Raw genomic sequence first — 13,294 nt, 5'->3', positions numbered from 1 at the left:
ACACGAACATTAACCTGCAGGGAACTAGCTGATGAATGATAATCTATCCAGCCATTTGTCCAGCACAGGAAAAGCTATGGAGTCATTGAAGGTGATGTTCATCTATGTTCATTGACATTGCAAGATGTTTATTGTTGAGTGAAAAAACTGGTTATAAAGGTTTGCATTATATGATTACTTATGTTTTGTTTAAAAAATATTTGTGTAGAAAAGACATTGGAAGGAAAAGCAGAGATAACAGTTATTATCTTTTGTTAGTGAGGCCATGTGTGGTTTCTAATTTTCTTTTTACTGAGTTGGTTCTTTACATTTTCCACAATGAAGATATATTAATTTTCTAAAGGAAAAATTTTAAGTTAGTTAAAAGACAAACAGGTGTGCTCCCTGATTTGTTTAGCATGAGGAGCTAGCCGAAGAACTGTGTGAGAATGGTGGGAGAAGCAAGGAGGATTAGGGAGGGATGTCTCTGGAACTGACCCCTTCCCTATTGCCAGGTGGGTTCCTGCCTTATAGGGACAAGGTTCTGGATGACCTCTGAGGTTTTTCTCTATTGAAGGTTCCAAGATCCAACTTAAGATTCAATTCAAAGAAAATATATTGGTCATCATCCTATGCCAACACCTGTAGCTCCTAGAAAGACAGAGTTGAAGGCCCAGTACCTGTCCTCTGGGCACCTACTGTTTTGTCAAAGGATTAACGCTGGCTTTGGAGTGGAAATATCTCTCTTTGAACTCTTCCTCTGCCCTTCACTAGCTGTGTGACATTGGGAAAATTTCTTCTCCTCTTTGAGTTTCAGGTTTTTCATCTTTAAAGAGAAGGTAATAATTCTTCCTTTTCTTTGTTTGGAGGATTAAGTAGAATGATAAGATAATCCAAGAAGAAGAGAGAGAGAGAGAGAGAAGGAGGAAAAGAAAGAGAGAAAGGGATAGGGAGAGAGAGGGAAAGAGAGAGAGAGTCATTTCTTTTCTAGGCCAGTTTAGGCTTTCTAGGAACAAGAACAATTGATAAGAACGAAGAAGAAAATAAAAAAAAAAAAATCCTTACCCAAGGAGGGGTAGCAAAACTTTAAGAGTGAAGCAATGGATACAGCAAGTGGGCTAAAAATTAATCACACAAAGATTTCATAATTTCATAGTACCTCCTCATAGTCTTTGCCCTTTGTGAACACATAGGGCTTTATCACAACAAGGTGTTCCATGTAATCTGCATGTGGTCACTGAAGGACAAAGTATCTGCTTGGCCCATGTTTCCCAAATACCCCAGATAAATGGGAAATGAGGGTGTCCTGGACAATGGTGGAAGAAGGAAGAGCCATGGTCCACTGAGTCTGCCTCAGAGACATAGAGTAGACAATACTGTGTGAGGGCAAGGAAGGCTGGGAAGGGAAAGATTACTTGGCCATGGTAAATTACTTCTATCTTATGGAAAATTTGTAGCTTCTATGTCTTTGTAAAACAAACATGTAGAATATGTAGGAAAACTTTATAGAAATAACTTTCCTGTGTATTTCAGTTTATTATGTTCTAACGGTTACAATTGAAGGATCCAGTCCTAACCCCACTCCCAATGCCCCTTAACCAAATGCTCTGTAGAAGAGAGAAATGTAATGACCTTAAGATAGTATCAAACATCAACTGACATCCCAATATGCAACTTGACATCCTTTTGTTCTTCAGAGTCTTATCTCCCAACTAAGCTATCAGCACCTTGAAATGAAGGTCATGCCTTCATCTCCATTTGTAGGAATTCTTAGCATAGAGCTCGTCTCAATAAATAATTATGTCGAGGGTTCACCAATACTCCTCTCTCACCAAAATTATTCCATTATTTATGTTTACGTTGTACAATTATCAACCAACCATGGTAAATTAAAATAATTGACTTTCAATTGGCTAAATAGATTTGTTAACACAGTGAATAATTATTTACCAGTAAATGAATCAGCTTAATTTGTTTAAGTGTAGGTCATAGATAAAATGTCATGTTCTCATGTTAAGATATGGATATAAACAAGAGATAAGTCAGACAAAGGCCATGACTTCAGCACTGGGTAAAGGACAAGTTAAAGACAAATCAATTAATCCAGCACTGTGCCAGCTGCCATGAGGAATACAGAAAGTACAACTGCCTTGTCCTCGAGGAGTTTTGAATCAAATTGAAGAGTCAAGACATTCATAGCAATTAAGAACAATAAAGACATTATATATTCAAAGCAAAAAGATGTGGAATGAACCAGCCTTTTCAGGTAGGACTTTTGTTTAAAATAACAAGCTCACTTATTAAATCAGAAAAAATATATAACCAAATATTAAAAAACATAAGTCATATTGTCCTTCAGAGGTAAGGACTGTTAAGATTTTGTTCTATCTCCAGAATCATTTTTGTACAAATAAGTATTTTAAAAAAACAAGATCACATCGTAAAACTATTTTTAATTTATTATTTATATTCAACAATATATTGTAAACAAAATTGAAAATATTCTTATCAAATTGCAGATTACACAAAGCTAGAGAGGAAAGCCATTAATGACAGAATAACAATCTTGAACGATCTTTCCAGAGGAGCTCGGGGGCCAGACTAACAAGATTAAATTTAACAGAGGTGCTTCTAAAATCTTTAACTTAGATTGAAAGCCTATAGGTCTTGGTTGACTACAAGCACAATATGAATCCACAGTGTCACTGGCTTTCAAAAAGCCAGTCTCAACAAAAGCATGGTGAGCAATAATAGGAAGGACAAGTCTCTTTCAAGGTTGTGCTCATCTGGCCACGTGTTTGAGTTCTATATTCAATTTTATGACCAAGGTTGATCGAGACGACAATGAACAAGATGAAAATTATGTCATGTGAGTCATAATAGCAAGAGCTAGAGGCTGGAAAAGAGGAGACTTTAAGGTTCTGTGTTTGTGTGTGTGTGTGTGTGTGTGCACGTGCATGTGTGCGTATGTGTGCATGTGTGTGTGTGGAAATTCTTAGAACATACGCACACAGGAAGAGCTATCCTGAGAAAAAACAATTGGATGTATTTTGTGTAACTTCAGAGGGCAAAAATAGTTGGACAACTCTGAGATCATCCTCACAGCACCCTAGAGGCATAATTAGATAAACATCTGAGCTGTCCAACAATAGAACAGACTGTCTTTGTGGTGGCAAGTTCCCTTCTCTGAAAATACTTAAGCAGAAGTAGAATAAAGAATATTGTAGAGAGATTTTTATCACTGGACTTGAGGAATCCTGTGGTCCCTTTCAACTCCAAGATTATGAGGTCAAGTGAAAGAATACAACTGAACTAAATAAATAACTTTTACTCTTGATGTATATATTTGGGTATATGTACATGTGCGAGTATATGGGCATATAAAATTATCTAGATTTCAAAATATTTATATCTTAGAAATCTTCTTTGAAAAATGTACCTTGAACCAGCCCTGACTCATCCATCAGTAGCCATGCTGTGGTGGCAGCTCACATAGAAGAACTAGCAGGACCTACAACCAGAATACACAACTATGTACTGGGGCTTTGGGGAGAAAAAGAGAAAAGGAAGATTGGCAACAGATGTTAGCTCAGAGTGAAGGTTTCCCAGCCAAAATATATATATATCTTAAGCTTAAATCTTAAAAAAAAATGACCTGCTTATTTTTCTCTGATGTAGTGGAGAAAGAAGGCTAAGTTTGAATTCCAGCGGTGCCTTGTGCTAACAGTATGATCTTGAGCAATATGGTTAAACTCTGAGTCTTTTTATCTCTATTGTACAAATGAAGATATAACCTGCAGTCAAAGGAGCATTGTGAAGCTTAAATGACTTAAACTATCACACTGCCTGGCACATTAGGTACTTAAGACATAGTCATTGTTGTTGTTGCTGCTATTGTTATTATTATTATACTTGCCTTTCCCATCCCTTTCTCATTGCCCCCTCCTTTTCTCTTCTTTCTCCCAAGTATCTTACCTTACTCTCTAACTTTATCTTTCAAGGCACTGTCAGTTTATCTCTGCATCAATATACACCTGTCTCATCTCTTCTACTATTCTGTGAGTGATGTTTAAGGAAGATTGGACTGACAAGGGTGTGCAAGGTATAGAAACAAAATGGTACAGGAGAGAAAAGTAAAACAAGAGAGTGCAAGAGAACCAGAACCAGCCAGCTCTTTCCCTTCCTCCAATTCCTCACTCTCCCCTCCTCCCCACAGAAAGAACAAAAAAAGAGGAAGGAAGACCAGTAAAGGAAAAGATATTGTCAGAAGAATGGGAGTGGAAACGTTGGATAAAGCACTATCTCACACTGGAAAGGCTCAGAAGGAAGACACAAACCTCTAGGACCAGAGTGGGTGGAATGAGAGAGATAGATGGTTTTAGAAAAGATAACTAACGAGTCTCTGATAACTCTCATTTTCTGGGCCTTGGTGAACTTTGCCTAAGCTTCAACTAAATGGAAATATAAATAGCTGAGAAAGAAGCCAGTAGATAGGAACTGACATAATGGACTGTATTGACTCTCTGAGAGATATAAGGGACCTTCTTAAAAGCATAATATTTTACCTGATCATTTGTCAGGCTTCCTCTGGGTGAGTGAGCTCCTTTGGGGAAGGTAAGTGGATTGGCTAATCTTAGTGTTTTGTTTAAAGTGCACCCTGCATTGTACTAGAAATCAGTTAGCTTTACTGAGCAGACAGGGAGGGAGAAGAACATAAGCATCCACACCCCTCTTCCTTCCTCCTGAGGGGCCTCACTAGCTAAGTGCCCAACTGAAGATCCAAGACCTACTTTCCTCTCCCCTCCACCTGCCTCTCTAACACATCACCTTCTCCATCAGGGTGCTTGGTTTAAGGAACTAAATCATTCTTATATTCCTGTTCTCACAGGGTGGAACTAGTCCCCAGAACTTCCAGGCATTTACCCAATGGACACCACCTCCTGTTAAAATCCCTCACTCCACCCAGGTTGTCTACCCATAGATATACCCTCAGATCCATGAACTTGCCTCTTCCACCTCTGTACTCAGTGCTGGGATTTCCCTTACTGTCCCAGCCCATCATGAGCTGCTTCTCTCTCTCATTATTGTCTTAACCAATAGTTCTTTAGTGGACATGGAGCTTGTTCAAAGACACAGATGCAAAGGTCCACACTCAGAATTTCCAGGAATAGAGGCTGAGAATCTGCACTTTCACAAGTGCACGACTGACTGTGATGTACAACATTATTTGAGAACTATTGGACTCTGTGTAATTAAGACTTACTATAATTAAGTATTATTAAGACTTATTATAATTACTATAATGTGTGTTAACGTTTCATGAGTTGGGTCTAGCCTCCAAAAGTAAACCATGATCTCCTTCTAGACTGGGGCCGTGACTTATTTTTCTTGATATTTCTCTTCTCTTCTTGAGCATAAGAAAAGATGCTTAGAAAATGTCTGTAGATGACACTATGGTAATTTGGGTTTTGTCAATTTTATTGGATAACAAGTGGAAGATATGCTGGCTTTACATGACTTCATCTTAGTAAAGTCACAAAGCCTACCAATCTCTAAGCACTCGCTCTTGAAGATTTACCCTAGGGATTGGAATTTTGAGAACTTCCCAGCCAGCTTTCCCTCCCCAAGCTGTCCATACTCCCCACATCCAATATAATGATGTTAGTACTCTCTCACTTCCAACAGCAACTTACTCCTGATACTTCTGATGCCACCCCAGTGAAACAATTTCTTGGGTTCAAAATTAGTGTATGACAAAGGTTCTCACCAAAGTCCTCCATTCTCTCCTAATACTTCATCTCCTAAGAGAAGAGAAATCTAGAGAACAGGAAAAAGACGACATGATCAATGGATATAAAGATCCCAAAGCATATAAGAAGCTGCCTTTGGTTGGAAACATACCAGATACATCTAGCGACATGACTAAAGTGGTTGATCATGGAAACCTATGAAGAAGGAGGACACAGTGTTTTGGAAAATAATTAATTCTGAGGTCATATTCCTATATAGGAGTTAATGGAGTTAATTTTGTGGATGGGAGTTAAATGATTTCAAGGTAATTCTGCATATGTAATAGAAGTCTCGAAGTCTGAGCTGATGATCACGTTTTTCAGCGAGAACATAAGATGACTGATCATGTAGACAGTTTTTTCTGGCTCAGAGAAGACATAGAACTATGACTCATGCTTTCATTTAGACTATGGCCTCCCCGTGGATAAGAACAATTCCATACAAATCCATCTGTACCCAAGAGAGAGAAAAATCTACAAAAATGTCGAGTCGTTTTTTTCTTTCACTTTCCTGACATTTAGTCATTATTTTAGGTAGGCAGAGGGGCTGGTGGCTATTTGCTATTAAAATACTTTCAATACACAAATTCCCATAAGTTGACTCAAGATCTCAGTTCTGGGTTCCAGGTGACCGGCTGTTCATGAAAATTTACCAGTTCTAAATCCTACCCATCCTCTAAGATTCAACTCAGGCTTTGCTTCCCCTTCAAGATTGAGTCCAGCACCAATCTTGACAAATATAATCACATCCTCTCTTTTCATTCTCACTTCCAAATCCCCAAATAAAGGCCAATTTTCTTGCTCTTCCCTGCACTCAATTTACCATTTCTGCCTCCATTTCTGCCTACACTCTTTTCCCCACCTCTGTCCCTCTCTAAATTCTACCTATGCTCCAAGGCTTGGTTCAGGGAATGGCTCTTCGATGGGGCTTTCTCCAACAATGTGTCAAACTAACCCCCTCATTCTTCCAAATGTCACAGCACTATGTCAGCTGTACAGGTTAGCCCTCTGTTCTTCATTTCCAGGTGTTCATGTTTTGTCTCTTCAGATTGACCGCAGATGAATCTGGATTTTGATATCAGACAGATAGCCCTCTTCTACTTAGTAGTTTTATGACCTTGAGCAAACGATGCCTCAGTTTCCACTCTATAAAATGTGGATAATGTAACACTTACCTCAGAAAGTTACAGTGAAAATTGATTAAAGGAACTGGCCACTAAATGTTAGATATTATTAACGTTATACAGTGCCTAATGCAGGGATGTCTGGCTCAGTGTCACAGTAGTCTGGCCTCACAGTGCAAAATGAAGCTCCTAACTATGATGACCTTTCTCTCCAGCATCTCATCTAATCTATGAACCTTCTGTAACCTTCTCAAAGCTCATAGTGAAAGAAAGTCTCTTTATATACATCACACCCACTTATTTGTATGTAATACAGATACCCATATACGTCTCCCTGCTTTCTGAAATTAAATGTTTAAAATGAAATTCAAGTCATCAAACAAAATGAAACTGGCTGGCTCCTGAGGAATATGGGCACATCACTGTGGCAATTCCTTGCACCTACTGCAAGTACCACTTGGGCAGCTTCCCGAGTTATAATCCTGGAGATGTTGTGACTCTCCTTACCCATCACACGGAGATTGGAAACATAAATCTTTACTTGTTCAGGTCTGGCTTTATTTGTAGGCAGCCTAGGAGATGTGTATTGCAGCTTCTGTCCAAAACACCTGCCTCGGTTGCCTGTGGAGGTGACTTACGTTATTGCTATGGGAGACTTACTCCTCTGGGATAGGGCTGCAAGTAACTTTATCAAAGAGGAACCACCTATGGTGCTGTTATGGACTAACTTGTGTCCCCCCAAAGTTCATATGTTGAAGCCCTAACATCCAATGTGCTATATTTGGAGATAAGGACTTTAGAGAGTTAATTAAGGTGAAATGAGGTCACAAGAGTGGGGCCTAATCTAATAGGGCTGGTGTCCTTCTAAGAAGAGACAGACACCAGGGATGCCTGTGCACAGAGAAAATTTAGCCATACAAGGACACTGAAAGAAGGTGGACTTCTGCAAGCTAAGGAAAAAGGCCTCTGGAAAAACCCTGCTGCCGGCACCTTCATCTTGGACTTCCAGGCTCCAGAACTCTGAGAAAACAAATTTTTGTTGTTTAACCCACCCATTCTGTGGTATGTATTTTGTTATGGCAGCCCTAGCTGACTCATACAGGTGCAAATCCCACAAAATACAAATTCTCCTTGTCAACAGGAATGTCCCCAAATAGACCAATGAGTGAGACCCCTGATAGTGACAAAGGAGAGCAGAAAATAGAAGTGGGACTCAAAACAGGCCAGTTTAGCCAGAAAAAGGGTAGTGAGAGTAGATGGGGAAGAATGTTTCAGCATAGAGTGCTACCAAGGGAAGGCAGGTAAGAACATGGTGCTGGAGTGGGCAGCCCTGGGCAGCTCTGGCTGGGAGGCACTGTGGGGCTTCTGCAATGACAGAGTCAGAGGCGGTAGGCTCCAGACACCCATTTCTCTTCCAGCTTACCCTGGCCTTGGCAACGTGGTACCAAGCGACTAGAGTCCCACTGGGCTGCTTCCCCCTCACTGTGACTCTTACGTCCCAAAGTTCTTGTTACTGAAGCCCAATTTCCAGGAACTGGCTCTGATCTGATTCATGGGCTGCACATAAGCTGCACATTTCAGGTAATTAACTGTGGTGACCGGAAGTGTTGTGTTGGCATATCTATTCAGTGGGCTGTCTCTGCACACTTTGAGCCATGCTCTCTGCCTTCTCTTGACATTTTCAAGAAAAACACAGCCAGCAATGCTTCTGGGGATGATGGGGTCAGGGCTTGTAGGGGTTGGGACTTAGAGAGCACGGGGCTCAGATAATTTTTTAACTGCTTTCATTCCACCTCTGCATTTCCAAGTGTACCTAAACAGCACCCAAGTACCTCTCCCACAGAATAGTTCTGGTCTGGAGGTCCTGAGACCTGAGTTCAAAACATATCTGTATGAATGACTTCTAAGTCGACTGCTTTTTAACACCCTAAGTTACCAATCTTGCAAGTCCCTGTTTCTTTCTTTATAAAGCATGAGAAAGTTAGGTGGTGAGGTGAACAGAGAGCACCAGACCAGAGTCTGGAAATCTGCATTCTGAGCCCTGTGCTTTATGAGCTCTGTGGCCTTTGGCATCCATGCTCCTTTCCTCTCTAGGTCTCAATTTCCTTTTCTGTAAATAACGGGGATAAACTTTACTATCTATAAAGTCCCTTCCTGTGCCAGAATCCTGAGAGGCTATGAAAAAAAAGGTTGAAGGCAAAACCAGACTGTGTGTGTGTGTGTGCGTGCGCGCGCATGCACACACGTGCATGCACAGCCCTGTAGCTCCACGAGCGGTAAATGAGCAACGCAGGATGTTCACTGAAACAGTAGAATCCTTCTTGCTTGATTTGCTTGACCATGGGCAGCACTCACTGCTACAGCACCTCTACTCACACACTAAATAATGCCAACCAAGAAAACGTGTAACATTAGATTAAGAGAGAAAATATACATGTGGAGTGGAGGAAAGCCCACTCAGAAAGGCTACTTGGAGTAGGTAGGCCCTAAACTGCGTATGCCAGAAAAAAGAAAAGAAACCACCCCATTCACCCCTCTGGGCTGCCCTGAAATGCCAGGGCACCACACAGTCATCCTGAGAACTCACAGCCACACAACGGGCTGCATTCACTGCTTCTGAGTCTTCTGTCCTCCCGCGTGCTTTGGCGTTAAGATACGATGCACATGCCAATCCTGAATTAGAGTCAACCTGACACAGCATCCGCTGTAGATTAAATAAAAATTCACTAGGTAAAAGCCAAATGTGATAAACTTTCCCACAACAAGAGGATTTGGAAAAGTATATTAAAATGGGGGAAAAAAAAAGAAAAAAGTCCTAGCCAAAACAAGGCCGCCATTGAAATTTACCAAGTGGCTCCTTTAATTAAGGACTGTCTCCTTAAATTACATTCATTTCTCTTACCCCTTTCAGGGCAGTCCAGGGTGAATAATATGTTTGTTTCTGGCTGAAGAGGTGCCAAGTTTAAAGGTAGTTTTTGGTTAATAAAACTGGTCTGAGCTATCAGCCAGCAATCCTGTCTCGTTTTAGAGACCATGAGAAACTGGTTTAACTCTGATCAAGAACGAGAGCACATACTGATCCACAGGAACTTTCATTTGAAAGCATATTTAAAGCAAGTAAGAAAAAAGAGTAAATGACATTGAGATCTGCTTTTCTGTTCCTGGAGGCTTCTCCTACCTGACGTAACACGGTACTAACGCATGGCTCTCACTGCAGTCCAGGGCAACCTGCGCACGGCTTCCAGCCAGAGCATTCTAGAAACTAATTGGTTTTCTTTCCTACACAAGAACTAGCAGTAGCCTCTCATTATCTATTAGGAAAAAAAAAGCCTCACTCTTGATACTGATAGTTAGAACCTCAAACAATCAATTGCTTTATCTTCCCTGTCCCCATTTCCCCGCCTCCTAGGTCAGCCCCACTTACTCTCAACGTGGCCCTTGGACGCCAGTTTGGAAAACATTTCATTGCTTCCACCAATCTGGATCCTAATGATTCCTACAAGGCCACTTTAAGGGCAGCTTGTTCCATGAATTCTTCAACATTAACCTCTTCCTTCCCTCAAAATTATGAGGATCTTGTTAGCCCTTTGAGGACTAATCTGACTGGTTCTCGTTTTTCTCCAGCACCTAACCTAGAGTTAGACTCTCAATGCGTTCCCCAAATTTTCCATATGAAGAAAGAAATTGAAGTTGGTTCTTAGAAGACCAGCGTGCTGTATTTAACTTTCACTGTGGTCTAAATTGACTTAACTCAGTGATCTTCTCTCTTCTTTTCCTCAGATGTGTGATGTGGTCCCAATCTCGTCTTCCGTGGGTACCTCTGAAGTTTGGTGCTGCATTCAGAGGGCGAGGGGTGGAGCCAAACTGTGTTGGCTCGTCTTCCACAGCTTGGAATTTCCTAGCTATGTGACCCTGGGGAAGTTACTTAACTCCTCCATGTTCTCAGTTTCTTCATCACAGGCTCGTTGTGAAGGTTAAATACATCAATACATGTAAACTGCTTTGAACCTTGCCAGGTACACAAAATGCCAAATTAACATCGACTGTTATTATGCTTCAGCCACATTGGCCTCCTGTTACCTACAATACACCATACTCCTCTCTACCTCAGAACTTTCACACATGTGACTCCTCTCTACCTGGAATCTTCCTTGCTCATTCTTTTCCTTCAGGTCCCAAGTTAAACGGCACTTTGTCAGGGAGGCCATTCCTGACCCATCCAAGTTCCAGGTTAAGTCTCTTCTAATACGTTCCTGTAACTCCCTGCATATCAGCCCAATACTAATCACATTTGCAATTTCTTGTTCAATGACCATCTTTCAGGCTAGACTACACACTCCAAAGGTAAGAAGGGGATGCATTTGTCTTATTCATTCTTGGACACCCAACACCCAGCACAGAGATTACAAATAAATATTTACAGGGTAAATGAACCAACGGACTGTAAAGAGGGAATTGGAGAAGGTTCGTGGAGGTGACAGTCCCAGACTTTGGGACAAGGTTACATCCAATAATAAAATTAAAAGACACAAAATAAAGTAGATTAGATTAGCCACCTGGAGACCAGACAGCAAATGAGTGGTTAGGGAGATGGAGAAACATCTAAGGCCCAGACAGGTTCGCCAGGATGTACTGGCCTTTAGCGTTAGTTCTGCAAAACAAGGGAGCAGAAAGCTCAGCGGTGCATTGAATAATATTTTTGCCACCTGTAAGAAATCATCATGGCATGTATCCCCAAAGCCTCCCTCTCCAAAGGGAGCAGAGGATCCAAGTTGCCTGGATAATGTTAGTAACGCCTCCTTTTGGTACATGCCTGAAGAACAGTGGTTCTCCCATGATGTTGCTTTTGCTCACTTCTTTATTTGGCTGAGGGTGGGAGGAGCCAAGTAGGTTAGCAACACATGCCCAAGAAGGAGGAGAGAGGAAAAGATGTGTTCATGGCTAGCACACAGCCCCTTCCTTCCCCTAATCCTCCTTCAGAGTAGAACATAGCTCAGCATTAAATATTAAATAAGTGAACTTGCTCAGTGCTCCAATCACCCACAGCACAGCTTCTACAACACACTCACACATTTCGAAGCCTCCTAATTAACCAGAGGAAGCTAGAACTTCATGGCGTTGTAGACAGCTCTAACGAGCTTGTTTTACAGGAGTTAAAGAAATGTGTTGATTGGAAAGTCGGGAGCACTAACGATAAAAGACAATGGACCCAATACATGGAGGCCATTCTGTCTGTCCTGGAAGGAGAAAGAAGTTAGGGAAGTAAAGTTGGTCTACTGGGAGACTGGTGCCTTTCTCCAGAATGACAGCCTCAAAACTGACTTCATCGAACTGTCTTTACAGACTCTTATTTGGGCAGATCAGGAAGGTCCCTACACCTGCGTTCTAGCTTTGGTTTCTCAGACTCTGCCAGGTGGGACAGGTCCTGAGGAGCGATGGGACGAGGAGTGCAGGGAGAAAGGGAGCAGAGAGGCCTGTGACAGCCTTCATGCCCGTGCAGAGAGGAGAGAATCCGTCCCCCTTGTTTCTTCACAGTGGGAAAGAAGGGAGAAAGATCTGCAAATTAATCCATTGTGACAACCTTTGTGAAGAACCTCACTGTTTGATCTTGAAAAGATTTCATAATTCTTTTGATGGCTTTGAGAAGAGAAGGGGTAAAAAGTTAACTTCCTTTTGGATTCTCTTATCAAGAGTAAATAAAGTTCAACTTTGCATGTTCTCTAGTTAGCAAGCTCCCCTTCCTGGGACCCAGAGATCAAGTTTGTGATTGAGAGAATTCAATAAACATGAGGAAATGTGACCCATTTGGGAACAAAGATCCCAATGTGCTCATCTCCAAAGGGAATCTGACTCTCCCCTGAAACTGTCATAAGCCTCGGCCAGAGAAATATTCCCACCTCTGCAGGCAGGCGCTGAGCAGTTGGGTGAGCCGGGCCTGACCCTAGGATTGCAGTATGCTTCCCTTTCCAAGAAAATGACCTGGGCAGGAAGACGAGATAAATGAAGCCCCCGATGAATGAGCAAAGGGAAGTTAGCTGGCTTTCCAAACTGGGTTCTGCCAGTGTCCCTCTAAGTGACCTTGTCTAAATTATATCTTCTTTCTAGGCCTCAGGTTCTCATTCTGTACAATGGGATAACAACTTCACTCTTACCTTACTCACTGGTTCAGCATTCAAGATGCCAACATTTCACCTGCCATCAAGCTACACAGCTGCAAGCTACCAGCTTCTAAACAGAGGGCTCTGGCCTTCGGTCCCAGGTGGTACAGTATCAAATGACTGGTATTTCCACTTGGTGCTTGCCTGAAAAAGGAAGTAAACTGGGGCTGGCGCCATGGCGTAGTGGTTAAGTTCGTGCACTCTGCTTTGGTGGCCCACGGTTCACAAGTTCTGATCCTGGGCA

The 13,294-nt window shown here is 41.7% G+C and overlaps 2 long non-coding RNA genes across 7 annotated transcripts in view; one reads left to right on the top strand and one right to left on the bottom strand.

Moving 5' to 3' along the window:
* LOC102147431 (uncharacterized) overlaps positions 1-13,294 on the top strand; it is an 87,116-nt gene that overhangs the window by 8,236 nt on the left and 65,586 nt on the right. Inside the window, exons 3-5 of one of the 5 annotated variants that reach the window (XR_011440809.1) lie at positions 4,196-4,593; positions 8,311-8,473; positions 10,673-10,903. The exons of 2 other annotated variants lie outside the window; for them this stretch is intronic. This is a non-coding gene — a long non-coding RNA (uncharacterized lncRNA). Of the gene's footprint in view, positions 1-4,195; positions 4,594-8,310; positions 8,474-10,672; positions 12,612-13,294 lie in introns of those variants that run through there. 2 more of the 5 variants (XR_290558.4, XR_002809090.2) reach the window with 2 other exon arrangements.
* LOC138925106 (uncharacterized) overlaps positions 1-13,294 on the bottom strand; it is a 128,188-nt gene that overhangs the window by 51,140 nt on the left and 63,754 nt on the right. The window lies entirely within an intron of this gene.

The sequence above is a fragment of the Equus caballus genome, chromosome 7 (assembly GCF_041296265.1).
Source record: "Equus caballus isolate H_3958 breed thoroughbred chromosome 7, TB-T2T, whole genome shotgun sequence".
Lineage (NCBI taxonomy): Eukaryota > Metazoa > Chordata > Mammalia > Perissodactyla > Equidae > Equus > Equus caballus.
This window is presented reverse-complemented; position numbering and strand designations above follow the sequence as displayed.